Raw genomic sequence first — 21579 nt, 5'->3', positions numbered from 1 at the left:
GGGCAACATGGCGAACCCCCGTGCTTAGTAACTTCTGGTAAGTTACCCAAAACATTGGTTTCCTCATTGTGAAAGAGAAACAACAAATGTGTACAACAGGGTAATATGCAGAGACATGGGCAGCTGGGTCCAGCAGTCTTTCCTAATTACAAAAATTATCAGAGCATGGTGGTGCGTATCTATAGTCTCAGCTACTTGGGAGGCTGAGGTGGGAGGACTGCTTGAGCCCAGGAGGTCTCGAGGCTGCAGGAAGCTGTGTTTGTGCCAGTGCACTCTAGCCTGGGCAACAGAGCAAGACCCTGTCTCAAAAAAAAAAAAAAAAAAAAAAAAAGTCATGTTTTTTAGGAGGGCAGTTGGAAAGCTGTGTCTGTTTAGCCTAAAAAAAGGGAGTTCACATCAAGACATGATCACAGCATTCAAACATTTGAAGGGATGTCATGTGGAGGAAGGAACAGACCTCAGACAGAGGAACTGAAGGGCACAGGATAGATCCTGGTGTCCTGGAAGACAGGTGCGTCTAATGACTTCAAATAAAAATGCTCAGGTGGCAGGTGAGAGAATTGGATCCCTACCAGGCCATCCACACACACTTCAGGAGACTCAAGAACACTGTGGTTCAGGGTATGAACTCTGGGTCAGACAAACACGGCTCAAAGCAAGCCACCTGTCACCTACCACCACCGCTTTTGAGCTGTGTTGCCTTGGGCAATAATCATTGTCCTTAACCTTTGTGACTTAATCTTTCTTTTTTTTTTTTTTTTAAGATGGAGTCTCACTCTGTCGCCCAGGGTCACTGGAGTCACCGCACTGTTGCTACAGTGCAGTGGCATGATCTCAGCTCACTGCACGCTCCACCTCCCAGGTTCACACCATTCTCCTGCCTCAGCCTCCTGAGTAGCTGGGACTACAGGCACCCGCCACCATGCCCAGCTAATTTTTTTGTGGTTTTAGTAGAGACAGGGTTTCACTGTGTTAGCCAGGATGGTCTCGATCTCCTGACCTTGTGATCCGCCCGCCTCAGCCTCCCAAAGTGCTGGGATTACAGGCGTGAGCCACTGCAACCGACCTGTTACTTAATCTTTCTAAGCACCACCTTCCTCATCTGCAAATGGAGGATAAAGACAGCACCTGTCTCAGGTGTTGGTTGTAGGATTCAATAGGTAAGCCATGTAATCTGTTTCACTCATTGTTTGGCACATGAAGCCCCAGGTAAATAATCATTACATGAATATTCCTTTAATGAATGGGTTTAATAAACAAAGTACCCAATGAGCATCATTAGCAATGATGTCAGTAGCACAACTAAAACAACAATCTGGCCGTGCGGATCTGAGGATGACGTGAAAGATGGGTGAATGTACTATTGACCCCACCGAGGTTTGCAAATAGGTGCTGTTTCTCTTATCAGTCAGGGAGATAACAAGACCAACTTCTGCGCTGGGTAAAGTTTGGACCAAATGTCCTCAAAAATCATTTCCAATTGTTAAATTCCATGAGAAGCAGAAGTGTCTAATAGTCCAATTGTAGAAGTCAGGAAGTTTCTATTCCCTCAGGACAGCAAGAAAGGTCACGGAGCTGCAATCATAAAGCTGTTTCTTTCCAGAAAGGAAATTAAAAGTCCTTCTCCCAATCCCTATCCCAACTTGTTATTTACAACAACATAAAAGTGCTTTGTTTTTGTACCTTTGTCTAAAAGAACATGGCCAATTGTCTCTAAAATTCTCAGAGTGTACATACGAGATTTCTTTTGCTTGTTTATTTTTTTCCCAAGCCCTCCCAAAGAAATGCCCCCAAGGACTGCAAGAATCTTCAGGATATGAATTATAGTCTTTTACAATATTTGGTCTTCTTCCAGTTCTACTTGGGATCTTTGACCTGAATGTGAAAAACAGAAAACCCTTGTTTCCATTGAGATGCAGAAAAAGGTTTTCAGATTGTGCCATCTTCTGGCCAAATTTGGAAACCAAAGTGACAGATTTCCTTTATGCCTTCCCAGCAGTGATTCTGCCCCACCAGGGAAGTGGGGCAGGAAATACCTGCCTGCTGGGCCTCTCCGGAGGTATCATCTTGAACTAAATTCAAATTAAACCGTGGGACAGCTTCAAAAGCTCATTGCTTATGTATTTAGAAGCACATGTTTCTACTAAAGAGCAATTATTCATGGTGCTCTGATGTAGGTTCAGCCTCTAGAGTGGGAAATCAAATTGGGACCTTTCTCAAATGCTATTAGCTGCCAACCTTCACAGATGTGTAAATCAGTTGTTGTTCAGATGCCTGAAACACTCACAACTCCTTTTGTAACCCTAATAAAGGGAGATTAAGAAAGAGAGAGAACCAAGATCCAGGATCTGAAATCCCTGTCTACTTATTATGACTGAAGATTGATACAGGATTCGTGCAAAGGAGCCACTCTAGAGAAACCCCTTCATCTATAAAACTCATCTGAGTTTTGGGCCCAGACCCCTATGCGGAACTCTTTCTATGAATGAGCCATGCCTCTGCTTTAGTCACAAAAAACAGAAAATGGAATGATCTCCTCGATGTGTTTTCCCTAGAACCCACATCTTAGCCTAAGCCAATATCTGTGGGAAAGAAGAGGCAAGGAAAGACTAACCCAGGTTAAAGAGTCCCATAATTTAAAAAGTTTCAGAAGAACCTAGATTAAATCATCCATTCCAGGCCTTCTCAGAAATAGAGGAGAAAGAACACAGGTTTGCCCAGGAAGGAAACAGCCCCATATCCACCTAAGTAGCGAAACTTCATGGAAAATCAAAACCTCAGGAGGCAGAGAATCCCAGACTCTGAGCCCCACAGTATCAGAGCAATGGCTCCAACCCCTAAATGTGTCTCAACAGCAGCTTCAACTCAGCTCTGGGGCCCTGGCAGGCCCTGAAACCTCCTTCTCTAAACAATGCCTCTCTTAACAAGAGCAGAGGAGAGAGGGATGCTTAAACATCCTTTATTCTTCCTGGAGCTGGCATATTTCACCAGAACAAAATTCACCAGCATTTGTTTAATCTGAAAGAGCTTGGGTTTATAACACACACTTACAACTAGTACCCAAAAGTTTGCCTTCCAGTTGGCTGAAACATCACTATGCTGGTGGTCTATTCTAGACATAGATAGCTGACATTAAACACACACCTCCAAATACACCTAAGATTTTTTCGAGAAAAATATTTTCAAAATCTATTAACCATTTCAAAGAAACAGGGAAATGTCATTGCAAATTAGCTATTCTCTATGAAACACATCAATACAGATCCTTTTTAAAGGAACATGATCTGAAGACACAAAGGCTTAAGTATATACCATGATTTGTTATGAGGTGAATCCTTGGACTCTATCTATTACTTGACAAATTTTTTTCCTTAAAACCTTAATTTGTAGGCTTTTTGGGGACTAGATGTCTGCCGGGAGAAGTTGGTTTTAACGCACAGGTTGAAGTAACAGAGCACTTCCCAAAGTATGTTCTTTAGGACACTAGTCCATCAAGATATTTGACAAAAAGGGCATCTGTAACCAAAATTTGGAGAAATGCTTTGTGTTGTATATGTCTTCTGGGAGATTCACAATGCACATGAGCTTATAAAAAATCTGAGAAATTTGGAAGTAAAGGAATAACAGATTACATTTGCTTAACTTCAAAATGTTCAAACTTTATTGGCCAAGGAATACTTACATAGAGAAACATCTAATGAGATCTCAAAGAGCTGAACACATCACAGGAAATTCTGCTCATACAGCAAGCAGATACATGAGGTTTTCATTGTTATTGATAACGACTTCCCAGAAGCAGGAGAAACAGGCCTCAACACTGAGACCAATGGACAGTTCTCTATGACACCAAAAACAACGCTCTATGGCAGGAGAACTGAGAGGAGACTGAACCAATAGGTCCTTGAACTGCTGAGGACTTTTATAGACCATTTTCCTAAGCCTTTGCCCATAAAAATTGAGTTCCAGGAAACAACAAGCACAGCTTGTAGTTATGACAACAGCAATGAAAAATCAGCTTCTTCATAAATCATTTAGGAATGAATCAACCAAGCCCTATTTGAAGAGCTGGATTCTAACACGAATCTTGTCTTCACCTAAATCTCCTAGGATTATTCTTCCAGAAAGGGTTGGATTTCGATTTCTTCTCTGTGAAATCAGAAAACACGGAGAGCAGTGTCTTAGAAAAACTCCTCTGCCTTAAGAAGTTGTAATGCTCATGAAGCGTAAAAAAGAAATCAATCATGTTTTCTTTTTTGCTGCCTTTCCTAGAACTTTAAAGTTGCAAGGAACCTCTTTGTATGTTCTCTATACTAGATGTAACTTCTTTTTATTTCTGGGTTACTATCATAGGACATTGTGTTTTCTGGTTTTAGAGAAAGAGGAAAATCTAGTGCTATAGGGACCAGCCCTACAGGGTTGGTGGGCTTTTCTCCTCGTGTGTGGAGATGAGAGATCGTAGAAATAAAGACACAAGACAAAGAGACAGAAGAAAAGACAGCTGGGCCCAGGGGACCACAACCGCCAAGATGCAGAGACCGGTAGTGGCCCCGAATGCCTGGCTGCGCTGTTATTTATTGGATACAAGGCAAAAGGGGCAGGGGAAGGACTGTGAGTCATCTCCAATGATTGATAAGGTCACGTGAGTCACGTGTCCACCAGACAGGGGACCCTTCTCTGTTTGGCAGCCAAGGCAGAGAGAGAAGACAGCTTACGCCATTATTTCTTCTACGCATTTCAAAGACTTTTAGTACTTTCGCTAATTCTGCTACTGCTGTCTAGAAGGCAAAGCCAGGTGTACAGGGTGGAACATGAAAGTGAAACAGGAGTGTGACCACTAAAGCACAGCATCACAGGGAGACATTTAGGCTTCCAGATGGCTGTGGACAGGTCTGAGTGATGTCAGGCCTTCCACAAGAGGTGGTGGAGCAGAGTCTTCTCTAACTCCCCCAGGGAAAGGATGACTCCGTTTCCTGGTCTGCTAAGTAATGGGTGCCTTCCCTAGGCACTGATGCTGCGGCTAGACCAAGGTCTGCTAAGTAACAGGCACCTTCCCAGGCACTGGCGTTACTGCTAGACCAGGTAGCCTTCTAGTGGCCCTGTCTGGGCATAACAGAGAGCTCACACTCTTTTCTTCTGGTCACTTCTCACCATGTCCCTTCAGCTTCTATCTCTGTATGGCCTGGTTTTTCCTAGATTATAATTGTAGGGCAAAGATTTTTATAATATTGGAATAAAGAGTAATGCTACAAACTAATGATTAATGATATTCATATATAATCATATCTATAATCTATTTCTAGCATAACGATTCTTATTCTACATATTTTCTTTATTATACTGGAACAGCTGTGCCCTCGGTCTCTTGCCTTGGCACCTGGGTGGCTTGCCGCCCACATCTCCCCCCTTTTCATTGACTAGGATCGCTCTCGCCGTCATTTCTTGTTGTGGACTTCGGACTTGTCCTCAGACTCCTTGGAGACATCTGCAGACTAAAAGTAGACAACATAAACATACCAATATTAATAATGCCAATGACAACAATGATCCTCCAAGGGGTTTGATCCATTTAAAGGGATTAAGATCAGATAATCCTTTAGTTATTCTTTCATAAATGTCTGAGCCAGGAACAGTAGTTAAATGAGCCTATGAGGCCTCAAAAATTTGTTATTTAAGTTTTGAAATATCTAAGTTTAAGTTATCATCCCAGGCTTTTAAATGTCTTGAGACCTTTTCCCAGCTATGTTGATCTTTATTATAAGCATAAGGTGTTATGCAGTAATCACACTATAATTGCATATGGTGTTCCGAATTCATAATTCTATCACCCAACCAGACTACACTTTGGTGGAGATCATTAATTCGATTAGCTAACTTTTAATCAACTTGAGTCTGAGAATTCCAGAGTCTGGAGGAGTTTTTCTGCCATGCTTCAATATATTGAGCAGTTTGAACAGAACTGTGGATCGTTGGCCAACTCCAGCGGTTGCCGCTGTTGCAGTAACTACAATTAGACCTGCAATGACTGCAATAAGAGTAAAAATGAATCTCTTAGTTCTTTTGAGGAGACCTTTAAGAACTTCATTAACTATGCGTATAGAGGGGGAAGACTCCCATGGATGATGTAAAGAAACAGGTATCCATACCCCCTCCCTAGCCCTCACCAAGAGAATATTTGTCCTGGGATTAAAAGTAGCATTGATACACGTGGACAGCTTACAATGATCACATTCTGTAGTTTGTGTATTGGGAATGATACTAATATTTCCAACTAACAGCATATAGGCGGGTTTGACACAGCTCCTGTTAGGTATCACCTGTCCTGACATCAAGGTGATCTTGAATATAGATGTCTTGGTATTAGTAGGAGAGAGTTGATAGGTAGCTTTCTATATCCTTATTCCTGTCATGACTGCAGATAATTTCCGTAACTCAGGATGTTCTGGGGTAACAATTGGATGAATCATTTTTGGTCTAGGAGGAACGATACCTGCGTCCATCCATTTAAATGGGTAAGGAGACACCCATTCCCTCAACCTGTAAGACTGCCATCCGTCCTCTACATAATCTAACAAATAATTAAACTCCGAGGATTTTGTATTTTGGCCACAGCAATTCTGCCAATAATACCCTCTTGTAGCCCAGTCAATAACAACACCCATAGCTGGACTTTGGAACGCTATGGCCTTTGGAACACTATGGCCTTTGGAGCATTACAATCATTCCATACAATTGAATTTACTTTAAAAAAAAAAAACAAAAGTCCCTTTGTAGATTCCTTGGAGCAGTCTGGCAGTCCTTGTATTTCTGATAGCCCTTCATCCTTGGAGTTATGATGCAATTTCAGTTGCTGGGAGGGAACCCACACGGATTGTTGTCCTTCTCCTGGGGGAACACAAGCGAAACCCCTACCTCATGTTACCACAGTGCCTAATTCCCATTTGTCAGTTTTTGCATCCCTCCACCATACCCGCTTTCCTTTTTGTGGATCAAACTTATTTCCAGTGAAATGTTGTTCTGCTGCTATAAAAGGTTGATTTCTTACTAGGTTTAAGGAATTTAGTGTAAAAAGAGCCAGATTTAACTGAGCATGAGGAGTAGCAGCATCTCTCTTCGCTTTAGTGTCCTGTTTTCGAAGTTGATCTTTGAGTGTTTTATTAGCTCGTTCTACCAATGCCTGTCCTTGAGAGTTACAGGGGATGCCAGTTGTGTGAGTAATTGCCCATGTCTGAGTGAACTTTTTAAAAGTGGCACTAGTGTAGCCAGGACCATTGTCAGCTTTTAGTTTCTCAGGACAGCCCATAACCGAGAAACATGAAAGTATGTGCCATTTAACATGAGCCGTATTTTCCCTTGTTTGACATGTGGCCCAGATAAAATGAGAAAAAGTGTCAATAGTTACATGTATAAAGGAGAGTTTGCTGAAAGCTGGATAATGAGTCAGGTCCATTTGCCAAAGAGCATTCTGTGAAAGTCCTCTAGGATTAACTCCTAAGGAAAGTGGCTGTAAAATTAATACTTGGCAAGTAGGACAGTGACATACAACGGTCTCAGCTTGTTTCCATGTGAAGGGGAAATTCTTTCGGAGTCCTGCAGCATTGACATGAGTTAAAGCGTGAAAATTTTCTGCTGTCTGTGAAAACAGAAGCAACTCATGTATCTGCTCTGGCGTTTGCTGCTGAGAGGGGTCCGGAGAGGGGCCTGTGAGCCTGAATGTGAGTAATGTAGAAAGGAGAAGACCTTGTTCTGACTGCAACCTTTGAAAAAGAAAAAGTAGGTTATCTTCAAGCAGAAACTGGATTAAGGCAGTTTCAATGTTGCGAGCATCATGTACTACATATGCCGAATCAGAAACAATGTTAACTGGTTCAGGAAAAGCTTCAAGAACAGCCATGACAGCGATCAGCTCAGCTGGTTGTGCTGAAGTAGCTCGTGTGTTAAGGACACGTTCTCTTGGCCCTGTATATGCTGCTTGGCCATTACAGGAAGCATCAGTAAAAATAGTGACAGCTTCAGCTAATGCGGTGTTTCTAGTAATGTTAGGTAAGATCCAAGAAGTGAGTTTAAGGAACGAGAATAGTTTTACATTAAAATGATTGTCAGTTATACCTGGAAAACCAGCCAAATGTACTTGCCAAGCAATACAGGTTGCAAAAGCCTGTTAGACTTGTAATCAGGTGAGGGGAACAATGATTTTGGGGGCTTAATAACCTTGTCTTCTAGCTGCACTCCTAAATAGTGACAAGGAGAAGAAGTTTGGATTTTTTCTGGGGCAATAATCAAACTGGCTGTTACAACTGCTTGTTGTACTGCAGAAAAATAACATATTAACACGGAGCGTGAAGGTGCCGCGCGATCAGCAGGCTGTGACTGATTTTGTGCCACAGGGACGGCAGGTATTGGAGGTTGTAAAATTACAGGAAATTACCAGGTTTCGGGATCCCCATATTCTCTTGCCTGTGCTATAGCCCTCATAAGAGGAGTATCATTTTGAGGAATGTATGTAACTTATTGCTTGTGAGCGGCAAGGGTAGTGGTGGCAACCACAGTAGCGACCGGACCAGAAGCAGAAAAAAGATTGGAATTTTGAATGGAGGAAGAGTTGAGAACCTGTAAACCAGGATGAGACAAGATTACCTGCTGAGCAGGTCTTTCGTGGGCCTGAAATCCAGGCTGCCGTGGTAACTGCGGACCAGGCTTCGAGGGAGCCCGATTTGTCAAAAGAGACCCAGGCTTCAAGGGAGTCTGATTTTCCCAGAGAGACCCAGGCTTCAAGGGAGCCTGATTTACTGAGAGAGAACCGGGCTTCAAGAGAGGCTGAGGCTTCAAGGGAGCCTGATTTGTCGAAAGAGAACCAGGCTTCAAGGGAGCCCAATTTTCCAAAAGAGAAACAGGCATGAGAAATGGAAAACTAGGCTGGGAGGGGGAATAGGGTTGAGGGCCTCATTACCAGCCAAACCCAGCCAAACAGGCGAGGTTGAAAGCCTTATGGCAGGGCTGAACAGGGACAGGGTTGCGATAGTACAGGAGGGTTTTTATAAAGTTTCAATAAGCCGAGTACTTAGTACTGGCTTGTCCCATGGTGTCCCCGGGATACTCTGAGTGCCCAAGCTTACCACCAAGCTTACTGACTGCAATCCTCAGGAATCTGTCATCGAAATCCTCCACTGAATCCCACGCTTAAGCCGCAACTTCACATAGTGAGGGAGAAACCCACTTTGGAGCACCAGAGATAGGGTCCAGCCCTACAGGGTCTGTGGGTTTTTGTCCTCGTGTGTGTAGATGAGAAATCCTAGAAATAAAGACACAAGACAAAGAGATAGAAGAAAAGACAGCTGGGCCCCGGGGAACCGCTGCCACCAAGACACAGAGACCAGTAGTGGCTCCGAATGTCTGGCTGTGATATTATTTATTGGATACAAGGCAAAAGGGGCAGGGTAAGGACTATGAGTCATCTCCAATGATTGATAAGGTCACATGAGTCATGTGTCCACCAGACAGGGGGCCCTTCCCTGTTTAACAGCCAAGGCAGAGAGAGAACAGCTTATGCCATTATTTCTTCTACACATTTCAAAGACTTTTAGTACTTTCACTAATTCTACTACTGCTGTCTAGAAGGCAGAGCCAGGTGTACAGTGTGGAACATGAAGGTGAAACAGGAGCATGACCACTAAAGCACAGCATCACAGAGAGACATTTAGGCCTCCAGATGGCTGTGGGCAGGGCTGACTGATGTCAGGCCTTCCACAAGAGGTGGTGGAGCAGAGTCTTCTCTAACTCCACTGGGGAACAAGAGACTCCCTTTCCCTGTCTGCTAAGTAACAGGTGCCTTCCCTAGGCACTGACTCTACCGCTAGACCAAGGTCCGCTAGGTAATGGGTGCCTTCCCAGGTGCTGGCGTTACCGCTAGACCAGGGAGCCCTCTAGTGGCCCTGTCCGGGTGTAACAGAGGGCTCACACTTGTCTTCTGGTCACTTCTTACCATCTCCCTTCAGCTTCTATCTCTGTATGGCCGGGTTTTTCCTAGGTTATAATTGTAGAGCAATGATTATTATAATATTGGAATAAAGAGTAATGCTACAAACTAATGATTAATGATATTCATATATAATATCTATAATCTATTTCTAGCATAACTATTCTTATTCTGCGTATTTTCTTTATTATAGTGGAACAGCTTGTGCCCTTGGTCTCTTGCCTTGGCCCCTGAGTGGTTTGCCACCCACAGAGTGCCATAATAATCTTCTAGGAATTCACAAATGGTTTTCTCTGGCTGAAACTTGTTAAGGGTTAATCTAATCACCCTGGAGAAATTCAATTTGCTTCACCTCTCAAGAGTAAAGTTAATCATAAACTGGCTACATTTTCCCTTTTGCTTGACCTTCATCTCCCACAGAGAACTCCTCTGCAAGGATTTGTTTCTCCTTTATTTTTCTACTTCAAGCAAAAGAAGATTAAGCACCATGTTCTGAAAACCTACTCTTATTGGTCTTCTTTCTTAAATACTTACAAATGCACTAAAAGTCATCATTAACCCCTGAGAAGTTTTTTTGTTTTGTTGTTTTGCTTTTTTATTTTAAGTTCTGGGATACATGTGCAGAATGTGCAGGTTTGTTACATAGGTATACATGTGCCATGGTGGTTTGTTACACCCGTCAACCAGTCATCTAGGTTTTAAGCCCCGCATGCATTAGGTATTTGTCCTAATGCTCTCCCTCCCTCCCCTTGCCCCCCACCCCCCACCAGGTCCGTGTGTGTGATGTTCCCCTCCCTGTGTCCATGTGTTCTCATTGTTCAACTCCCACTTATGAGTGAGGACATGTGGTATTTGGTTTTCTGTTCCTGTGTTAGTTTGTTGAGGATGATGGCTTGCAGCTTCAACCATGTCCCTGCAAAGGACATGAACTCATTCTTTTTTCATGGCTGCATAATATTCCATGGTGTACATGTGCCACGTTCTCTTTATCCAGTCTATCATTGATGGGCATTTGGGTTGGTTCCAAGTCTTTGCTATTGTAAATAGTGCTGCAATAAACATACTGTGCATGTGTTTTTATAGCAGAATGATAGTCAAATGCTATTGGAAGCAGAGGTCCCATATGCTTTCTACCATTTTTGGCCCAACCTGAAGTGCCATCTATGGGGGTTAAGTTCTGACTGAGAAGTGTTTATTTCAAGAGATGTCAGAGAGAAGCTATACTTTTGGTTTCACGGGAAGTCTTTACTTCCATGCAAGGATGCTGGAACAAAGTTTTCCAATCTTTCTTCACTGTTCTATGGAAAAATCTACATGCAACCAAGGAGGTGTTCATGGTCTTTTCTGTCCACGCTGAACAAAGGATGAGATGCCCTCTGCTCACAAATTGCTACAAACACAAAGCAGGACAAAATAAGGCATTTGAAAAGTAAAAGGGCCAAGATGAAAAATTCGAAGAACTTTTCTTGGGCTCCCTTTGAAAATAAGAGTCATTGCTTTCTGTGCCTCAGTAAGTCTTGTACTTTTGTACATTTCTAAGATACTTTTTGACTTTCACAAAGAAGTTTCTGCCCCACCTGCCTCTAGGGACTTGTGTAATCACAAGTATTCTAAAGGCAGACACACTCATTGAATTTGCGGGGCCACGTCCTTCTCTTCATCTGGCTATGATTACGGAGAAGAGAAAAGTCTCAGAGGAGTTCAGTCTGAAGCTTGAACACACCATTTGTGCCTCTCTTTGGGATCCTGGAAAAAAAAAACAAAAACCAAGGATCAGAAAGCTGAGGTGACGCCCTGGGCAGGATTCCCCCAGGTAAATTTCCTACCTCATCCCCCTAGAAGTCTGCTCTCCAAAAGTTGAAGAAGGCTCTACTTTCTATGTCACTGGGCTCTAAGCACTGGGATTACCAAAGTTTATTTTCAACAAGCCTTAAAATCTAACTCCTTATTGGCCTTGTGAACAGGGCAGGCCTCTTACAGAGTGTAGAAGGGGAACGGAGCGACACACATTCAGCCTATACTGGAGATCGTGGTAGCCACTCGGCCTCATGAGCAAATTCCCAACTCTCACCGTTAACATCCTCCCACTTCCTCTTACAAGCTTCTCTCTTGCTTTCAGTCTGTCTCGATCTTTCTTAAAGTGAAATCCTCAACTCCAGCCCCAGGAATCTAAAGGAACAGATTGTAGCAATAATCAAGGGTATCATCAATGATTACTCCTTTCCAGTGGGCATTTACAGTCAATACTGAACCCAGAAGGCCTTCTTAATTTCTGCCCTCTTGGGATGTCGCTCCTTGGACTTACTGATGCATTTTGAATAGTGAAAACATTTTAGGCAAGGGGAAATATTGCCCTCTGCAGGGCATATGAATCTCAACGTTTTAAAGGCAATCACTCACCGGCACAGTACATGTGATTTTCAGGGATTCTTCATTCTTCCTCTACTTTTAGGTTAATACAGCTGGTGACAATCTTGTTGGCTGGAATGACTTCCACACACATTTATTGCTCAAGTATAAAGAGAAAGAGAATGCCAAGAAAACCATTTAAAGTTCCATTCTTTTTGCAAAAATGTGTTGATGCAATACTTCCCAAAATCAGGTGAACATGAGGACAGTTTGAACTTGAAGTTGGTGAGTCCTTCAGTGTTGCTGGGAAAGCTAAGTCCTGCCAGTCCATATCATAACACCACACAGCTAGCAGGAAAGGGAGTGTCACGGGTATTTCAGGTTTTCCTTCCAGATCCTGTACAGAAAATAAGAAGCTATGTATCCCCTAATGTGTAGCCTCACACATCAGCTACAATAGAACTCTTTAAAAATGCAAGGTTAGGCCTGGATCAGTGGTTCACCCCTGTAATCCCAGCACTTTGAGAAGCCAAGGTGGGCAAATGACTTGAAATCAGGAGTTTGAGACCAGCCTGGCCAACATGGTGAAACCCCGTCTCTACTAAAAACACAAAAATTAGCCGGGCGTGGTGGCACACTCCTGTAATCCCAGCTACTCGGGAGGCTGAGGCAGGAAAATCACTTGAACTTGGGAGGCAGAGGTTGCAGTGAGCCGAGATCACACCACTGCACTCCAGCGCCTGAATGACAGAGCAAGACTATGTCTCAAAAGAGAAAAAAAAAAAAAATGCAAGGTTAAATTAAGAGAATGTCATGATGTGAGTCTCTATGACTTCAGTTAAGTAAAATCACTATGAAGGTGAAAATAAATACTTACCTCCATGGTCATACAGTCCTAATCAACAGAAGTTTTGGAGAAAATATAAGAAATAATACATGGTTTTTTTCTTAAAAGAAAAAAAATGAAGGGAATTATCAAAAGCTAAAGATAGCCTGAAAAACAGTGGATCGATTAGAAAATATTGAGGCAAAGTAATTAGTGCTAAACTCTATGTAGAGCAGCCTCTGTTAGCCAGCAGGGAAGGCTGGACTGAAGTCAAAAACTAGAAGGCAAAAGCTTCAGGAGTCCTTGAGACATAATTACCAAATGCATGGAGTTTAATTCTGTATCTTAAATTACAAATATCTAAATGTGGATGTAAATCTTCACCTAGGTCAGGGCTTCTGAGAAAAGGCTTCTCATGCATATTCTGTGAATATAAAAGAGATTTTTAGAGGGTTCTCTAAGTATTTTACATCTGAGCCCCTTAAAAAAAAAAAAAGTCTGCTTTAGGCCAGGAGCAGTGGCTCACGCCTGTAATCCCAACACTTTGGGAGGCCGAGGTGGGCGGATCACTTGAGATCAAGAATTCGAGACCAGCCTAGGCAACAGGGTAAAGCCCTGTCTCTACTAAAAATACAAAAAATTAGATGGGTGCAGTCAGTGGTGGGCACCTGAAATCCCAGCTACTCGGGAAGCTGAGGCAGAAGAACCGCTTAAACGCGTGAGGTGGAGGTTGCAGTGAGCTGAGATCATGCCACGGCACTTTAGCCTGGGCAACAGAGCTAGACTCTGTCTCAAAATAAATAAAAACTAAAAAGTCTGCCTTAGAGAGCCAGCTCCTCCTCCCACCTTTCCTTTATCTGTAAACAGTACTATTGTTTCCAAGACTCAGCGTTGTCACCCACACCCAGCAATTCACCCAATCCAATGGCTCATCCTGCTTGATGTCATGTTTTTCTAGGGATATGTCCCTTCCTTCTTAGAGCCAACACTCTTGAAGTGTGGGGCAGAGAAAGGATTAAAAGGGAAAGGGGATAGGTATTTAGTGAGTTTAATTAAATTGTGCATTAAAATTTAATGAATTTTTCATAACGTCATTCAATCGCCACAAAAAAAAAAAATTCCTCACAGTAATCCTGTAAGGAAACTGAGGCTAGGAAAGTTTAAGGAACTTTCCCAGGGCTTCCTGGCCCATCAGATGTGGAGGAACAATCTTGCACCCCGGTCTGCGTTACCCCAGTCCCATGCTTTTCCCACCGTCTCATTCTGCCCCCCAGGCAAGTGCCTACATAGAGCCGTGCATGGATCACAATGCAAATGGGACCTCTGTGTTTTTGCACTATCTACTCAATCCGTTACTGCAGCCCAGCCTCAAAGTTAGGCTAGGATTTCCAGTTGACAGAAATAGCCCCATAGTTAATCTGTCTACCTCTTCTTGTACTCTCTTTCAAGCTATTCAGATAATCCCTTTTCTTTCCTTCTTTCTCTTTCTTTCTTTCTTCTCTCTCTCTCTCTCTTTCTTTCTTTTTTTTTTCTTTTTTTTCTTTTCAGATGGAGTTTCACACTTGCTGCCCAGGCTGGAGTGCAATGGTGCGGTCTCGGCTCACTGCAACCTCTGCCTCCTGGGTTTACGTGATTCTCCTGCCTCAGCCTCCCAAGTAAGTGAGATTGCAGGCGCTCACCAACATGCCCAGCTAATTTTTATATTTTTGTAGAGATGGAGTTTCACCATGTTGGCAAGGCTGGTCTCAAACTCCTGACCTCAGGTGATCCACCCGTCTCGGCCTCCCAAAGTGCTGAGATTGCAGGCAGGTGTGAGACACCATGCCTGCCCCAGATAATCCCTTTCAAATTAATCCTACAGCAACACAAGTCTGTGCCGCCCATTAGCCATAAAATTAAGGCCAAATGTGTTGATGTTGAACCAAAAGCCCTCTACAATCTGGCATAACCCATGATTATCCCTATACAAACGCCTCTCCAAGGCAAATGAGAATCTTCACATTCCCTAGGCATATTTTTATGTCCTTTCCAGTTTTGAACAAATGCTCAGTACTAACAGAAGTATCCTCTTCCCCTCTGCTTCCTTCAGGAATGATTTCAAGGCCGGGCAAGGTGGCTCACACCTGTAATCCTAGCACTTTGGGAGGCCAAGGCCGACAGATCATGAGGTCAGGAGATCAAGACCATCCCGGCTAACATGGTGAAACCCCGTCTCTACTAAAACTACAAAAAAAAAATTAGCCGGGCATGGTGGCAGGTGCCTGTAGTCCCAGCTCCCCGGGAGACTGAGGCAGGAGAATGGTGTGAACCCGGGAGGTAGAGCTTGCAGTGAGCTGAGATTGCGTCACTTCACTCCAGCCTGGGCAACAGAGTGAGACTCCGTCCAAAAAAAAAAAAAAAAAAGAATGATTTCAAATGCCAAGATTCATCCTTGTCCTTCCCCAGACACTGGAGTCACATTGCCTTCCTTCCACCCCACCTCTGCCACTTACTAGTTGGGGGACCTTGGACAAGTCACATAACCTCTCTGTGTCTCATTGTCTTCTACTGTAACATGAGGATACCTACCTCATAGAGTTGTTGTGAGGCTTCAATTAGTGAATGTGTGATACTTCAAACAGTGTCTGACACATTGTAAATGCTCTGTAAATTTAGTTATCGAAATCTTCATCATTTCCATCATCATCATCATCCCCATCATTTCTTGTTCAAAATTTTCATAGACCTTTTAGTACCCGAATATATTTGACATGAATACATCCATTACTTTGGGCAGGGTTTTCTTCAAAGAGTTTGTGGTTTTGTCCTATATCTGTTCCATCTATTTTTGTTACGGTCTATAGAAATTGAAACAGAATAAACCTCGCTAAGACAGAATCTACAAAGACAACTGTTCTTGGTGTCTCCCACACTGAACAGCACAATCTTGACTCAAATTTACTAAAATCTATTTTATTGAGCTAACATTTGTTGAACATGTATTTTTTTCCAGGAACTGTACTAAACGCTCTTTTTACACATTCTTATTTAATCCTTGCAATAACTTTATGAGTTATAATTAACCCCGTTGTATAGATAGGAAAAACTGAGATTTAAGGAAGTAAGCTATACATGGCCAAGGAAATATCCCAAACTCAGGTGATTAAGTCATCTGTATACGTTCCACTTACAGTCACAAGCACAAATAATACAACTGACTCTAACAGGCTGCTATAGCTTGGATGGGTACCCCTCTTCCCTGGGTTTATTGTTGAAATGTAATCTGCAATGTGGTTGTGTTGGGAGGTGAGGCCTAGTGAAAGGTTCTTGAGTCAACAAGGATGGATCCTTTGTTATTACAGTAATTCCCTACCTTGGGGGTAAGTGAGTTCACTCTCTTGATTATTAGGTTGGCACAAAAGTAATTGTGGTTTATGCCATTACTTTTAATGGCAAAAATCGCAACTACTTTTGCACCAGCCTAATAGTTCCCACGACAGCTGGTTGTGAAAAAGTGTGGCACCTCCCCTTTTCTCTGTTGCTTCCTTTCTCGCCTTGTGACCTCTGCACACACCAGCTCCCCTTCACTTTCTGCCAGGAGTGGAAGCAGCCTATGGCTGTCACCAAATGCACATGCCCAATCTTGAACTTTTCCAGACATCAGAATTTCTAAGCCAAGTAAGTCTTTTTTCTTTATAAGTTATCCAGTTTCTGGTATGTCTTTATAGCAACACTTAATGGACTAAGACACATGCCATACTTACGTTCTCCTGTGAAAATTCAGATCCTCTTCATTAAGGGACTAGTGAGAACCCTTGGCCAATGTGGCCAAGAACCTCTGTTCCAGAATCTTCTTTTTCTTATGTTGCCTCTCCTCACGGTTTTAAATACCATCTACATGCTGATTTCTCCTCAAGTTTTATTTCTAAGTCAGACTTCCCCTAAACTCCAGAATAATATAGCGAGCCACCTTATCAAGATCTCTGCTTATATTATATCTCAAATATAATAGGTAAAAATCTAAATTTCTGATTTGGCTCCCTCAGATTTCTCTAACCATAGCCATCTCCATTTCAGTTAAAGGAAGTGTCATTCTTCAGGAATTTGGTCCCAAATCCTTGGAATCATACTCAACTCTGCTTTTTACTTTTTTATTTTTATTATTATTTATTTATTTATTATTTTATTTTTTTGAAAGGGAATCTCACTCTGTCACCCAGGTTGGAGTGCAGTGGAGAGATCTCGGCTCACTGCAAGCTCTGCCTCCTGGGTTCAAGTGATTCTGCTGACTCAGCCTCCCAAGTAGCTGGGATTACAGGCGCCTACCATGATGCCCAGCTAATTTTTACGTTTTAGTAGAGATGGGGTTTCACCATGTTAGTCAGATGGGTCTCAAACCCCTGACCTCAAATGATCTGCCCACTTCGGCCTTCCAAAGTGCTGGGATTACAGGCATGAGCCACCATGCCCCGACCCCTGACCTCAAATGATCTGCCTGCCTCGGCCTTCCAAAGTGCTGGGATTACAGGCATGAGCTACTGCGCCCTGCCTCAACTCTGCTTTTTCTCTCATCTTCCGTATTCAGTGTTTCAGAGATATGGGTGGCTCTACTTCCAAGATTTTTCTAGAGTATGAGCACTTCCCACTACTTCTGCAGTCATCACCTTGGTCTGAGACACCATCATCTCTTACCTGGTTGTAATACCTGCCTCTGACGGAATTGTTCTCTGCACCTGGAAGGCTTTTCCACTGTGTATCTCACAGCTTGCATTGTCACCTCCTCAAGTCTTTGTCCAAATGTTATCTTCTTAGGGGCCTACCCTGTCCACCCTACTGAAAACTGCAACCTCATTTTCTCCCCCTTACCTGGGCTTTTTTTCCCACATAGATCCATTGCTTCCAAATATAATAATTTCCTCATTGTTAACACCTGTGGTTAGCCTTCTGCTAGAAAGGAAGTTCCATGAGGATTTAGATTTTTGTCTTTTTTATTCACTGATAAATCCCCAGCACAAAGAACAATATCTAAAATGTGGCAGGTGCTCAGTAAACACTTACTGAATGAATCAATTAGTAAAGCTGAGATTCAATCCCTGGCTGTCTCAGCTCTTGACAACGTGATTGCTGTGGTGCCCTCCAGAAGAAGAGAAGGTCTTTTTAACTAGATCAGAGACCCTCTGATGCAAGCCCAGATTAAACACAAATACCCTGTAGCTGACATTCCTGGGTAATACCATTGCACATCCACTGGCTGGCATTGCTTGGACACATCACAAACTAATAATGTATTGCCCAGTGTTATCTAGTCCGTATCAGGACAGTCTTTGGTATAGAATGTACACAAGCAAACATTTATGTGGCTTCACAGTAGTGTGGGCAAAGCTAGAGGCTGAGTTTGGGGATAATGTGGAGAAAAGGCAAGAGGCAAGACACCAAGAACAAAAGTCGCCACCTGGCAAGAAGCCCCAGGAGAGAATGCCACGAATGTGATCTGGGTTGACCCAGAGGCTGGCCCTCAGCTGTGGAGTACAAGCTCAGGAACCCCATCTGTTTATGTATTTGGAGAAAATATGAGCCTCAAGAGTGGAAAACATTAACTGGGAGCTCCAAAGTGATGATGACAATCAAAATGGTAATTTAGAATTTAAAATTTCCAATGAGTACTGCAACTTCCAGGGGCACTAGGTACCCATTTCACTAGCCAGTGAGTTTTCTCCTGTAAGTGAGATACTCAGGGGGCCAAAGCATAATCCATTGTCAACATATTAATTTGCCATGAAAAAAAAATGAAATTATAGGCTGGGCGGGGTGGTTCATGTCTGTAGTCCCAGCACTTTGAGAGGCTGACGTGGGTGGATCACTTGAGCTGGGCAACATGGCAAAACCCCATCTCTACCAAAAAATCAAAAAATTAGCAGGATGTGGTGGCATGTGCCTGTAGTTCCAGTTACTCAGGAGGCTGAGATGGGAGGATCGCTTGAGCCTGGGAGGTCAAGGATGCAGTGAGATGTGATTGCGCCACTGCACTCCAGCCTGGGTGACAGAGTGAGACCCTGTCTCAACAACAACAACAAAGTAAAAGAAAAAAATGAAATTGGCATGGACAAAGGTAAAACCATCTTGAAAACGTGCCGCCACTCCAGGTTGGCCTAAATCTGTGATGAACAAATTCATACCTGCAGCTGACCCAGCAGAAAATGAAAGTGAATGACACAATGTCTCCTAGAAAACCCTAGAAGTGGCTGCACATTTGTGTTCAATGGTCCATGAACAGCTAAAAGTGTAGAATGAGTCATCAAAGGAATGAGCACAGCATGCAAGGAGGATGATGAATAGGGTTGGTCAGACAGAAGGATATGGTCCGCCTTGAGGAACTGTGAGATGTCAGCCTGGAGCCTGGGTTTGGGAGGTCTTATGGGAGTCGACAGAGCATCATCATAAAAGTTCTTGAGTAGAAGTCTGAAATGATGAGCCAGGATGTATTCTGTGACTCAGCATCAGTTAGAATTTTCCTGTTGCTTGTAACAGGAGATCCAGTTGCAACAATAAAGCATATTTATTGGTTCTTAGGACTTGAGGTATGAAATGTTTCAGGTACAGTTGGAACATGGCTCTGCTTTAATTCCTCCACAGTTCCATCAGCTTTGTCCTTCTGTCTGTATCCGTTCCACGTTCGGGGTAACAAACACCCCTCGTGATAGTGATAGCCTGCAGAATTTCTAGTTTTCATTTTTACATATTGGACAGCAGTGTCACCCAATAAGAATGTAATGTGAGCACATTTCTAATTCTTAATTTTCTAGTAGTCTCATTTAAAAAAAAAGTTTTAAAGGGCTGGGCACAGCGGCTCATGCCTTGTAATCCCAGCACTTTGGGAGACCAAAGCAGGAAGATTGTTTGAGGCCAGGAGTTCAAGACCAGCCTGGGCAACATAGCAAGACCCGATCTCTACAAAAAATTAAAAAATTACCCAGGCATGGTGGAGTGCCCCTGTAGTCCCGGCTACTCAGGAGGCTGAGGTGGGGGAGGATTGCTTGAGCCTGGATCAAGGTTGCAGTAAGCTGATTGTGCCACTGTACTCCAGCTTGGGTAACAGAGCAAGGCCCTGTCTCTTAAAAATAAAAAAATAAACAGGTAAAATTGATTTAATAACATTTTATTTCTCCCATATGTCCAAAATTTTATTCCAAGATGCAATTGATATGGAAACCAATTATTATTGATGAAACATTTTACATTCTGGGGCAAGCGTGGTGGCTCACACCTGTAAATCCAGCACTTTGGAAGGCTAAGGTAGGAGGATTGCTTGTATCCAGGAGTTTGAGACCAGCCTGGGCAATATAGCGAGACTCTGTCTCTACAAAAAAATAACAAATGAAAAAATTAGCCAGGCATGGTGGTGCATGCCTGTATTCCCAGCTACTCAGGAGACAGGCAGGATTGCTTAAGCTTGGGAGGTTGAGGCTGCAGTGGGTTGTGACTGTGCCACTGTACTCCAGCCTGGGCAACAGAGTGAGACCTTGCCTCAAAAAAGAAAAAAAATTACATTCTAGTTTTAATGAGACTTTCATTCCTATTACATCTGTGAATATGTATGCATTTATGAATAAATAAAATAAATTTGTTACTACAGGCATTTCAAAAAGTTTGCAAACCACTGCTGCCTTAAGGAGAGCGAGTCTTTACTACACATGCAAACTCAGACCTATTGAATGACATTAATCTTAATAATCTTAAAAAACTAAGAGAAAAGAGAATTTTAGAGTGTCACATCATTCTAATTCTCATGAATTATACAACAATTCTACACACATAGCATTTTGAATTAACCATATGCATCTGATTAGAGTTTTTCAAACAGATGAGTTATGATGTGAACCACTGTAATATGCAAGACTATGCCACACGGTACATAGGATAATTTTTAAAATTTTGTGTTTATATTAGGAAAATATACCTAGCACGTTCAATAGCAATGGAAATGGACAGTGAACAGTTGGGGTTTGGGTAATATTGAAATATCTGGCTGGATGAGTTACAGAAACTAGAGATACACACCAATACATATGTCCCCTCTGCTGTCTATCGAGATGACGTAGCTTCTACTTCCTTCCTTAGCAGACTCCCTGGGACTTTCCCTCCTTTGCCATCTGAACAGAGAATCCCAGAGAAATCCAGTTTCTCTTTTTTCTTTCCAGCAAGAGCAAACACCAAAAGACTTGGCCATTTCTTATCCTCCTTTTCTGTGCTTTCTGAGTGTCTATAAAAGAGAGTTTCTCAGTGTTTGAAAACCACAGATGCCTCCTTCAAAAGTCACATGAAGGACTGGGCCTGTGGGCCTCGTGGCTCATGCCTATAATCCTGGTGCTTTAGGAGCCCATGGTGGGAGGATCCCTTGAACCCAGGAGTTACCCAGGAGTTTGAGGTTACAGTGAGCTATAATCATGCCATT

The 21579-nt window shown here is 42.8% G+C and overlaps 2 long non-coding RNA genes across 2 annotated transcripts in view; both read right to left on the bottom strand.

The window, feature by feature from the left end:
* Nucleotides 1-10801: 10801 nt before the first annotated feature.
* On the bottom strand, nt 10802-15851 carry LOC139359375 (uncharacterized). The gene is made up of 3 exons (XR_011615289.1): nt 15717-15851; nt 12374-12719; nt 10802-11719 (listed from the first exon to the last, which is right to left on the bottom strand). It is a non-coding gene; the product is annotated as an uncharacterized lncRNA (long non-coding RNA).
* A 4583-nt stretch (nt 15852-20434) lies between these two features.
* The window catches only part of LOC105469053 (uncharacterized), a 43866-nt gene continuing 42721 nt past the window's right edge, over nt 20435-21579 (bottom strand). The window contains exon 4 of the long non-coding RNA XR_011615962.1: nt 20435-20484. This is a non-coding gene — a long non-coding RNA (uncharacterized lncRNA). The remainder of the gene's footprint in view (nt 20485-21579) is intronic.

The sequence above is a fragment of the Macaca nemestrina genome, chromosome 17 (assembly GCF_043159975.1).
Source record: "Macaca nemestrina isolate mMacNem1 chromosome 17, mMacNem.hap1, whole genome shotgun sequence".
In the NCBI taxonomy this organism is placed as follows: Eukaryota; Metazoa; Chordata; class Mammalia; order Primates; family Cercopithecidae; genus Macaca; species Macaca nemestrina.
Note: the sequence above shows the minus strand (reverse complement) of the source record. Positions and strands in the feature narration are given on the sequence as shown.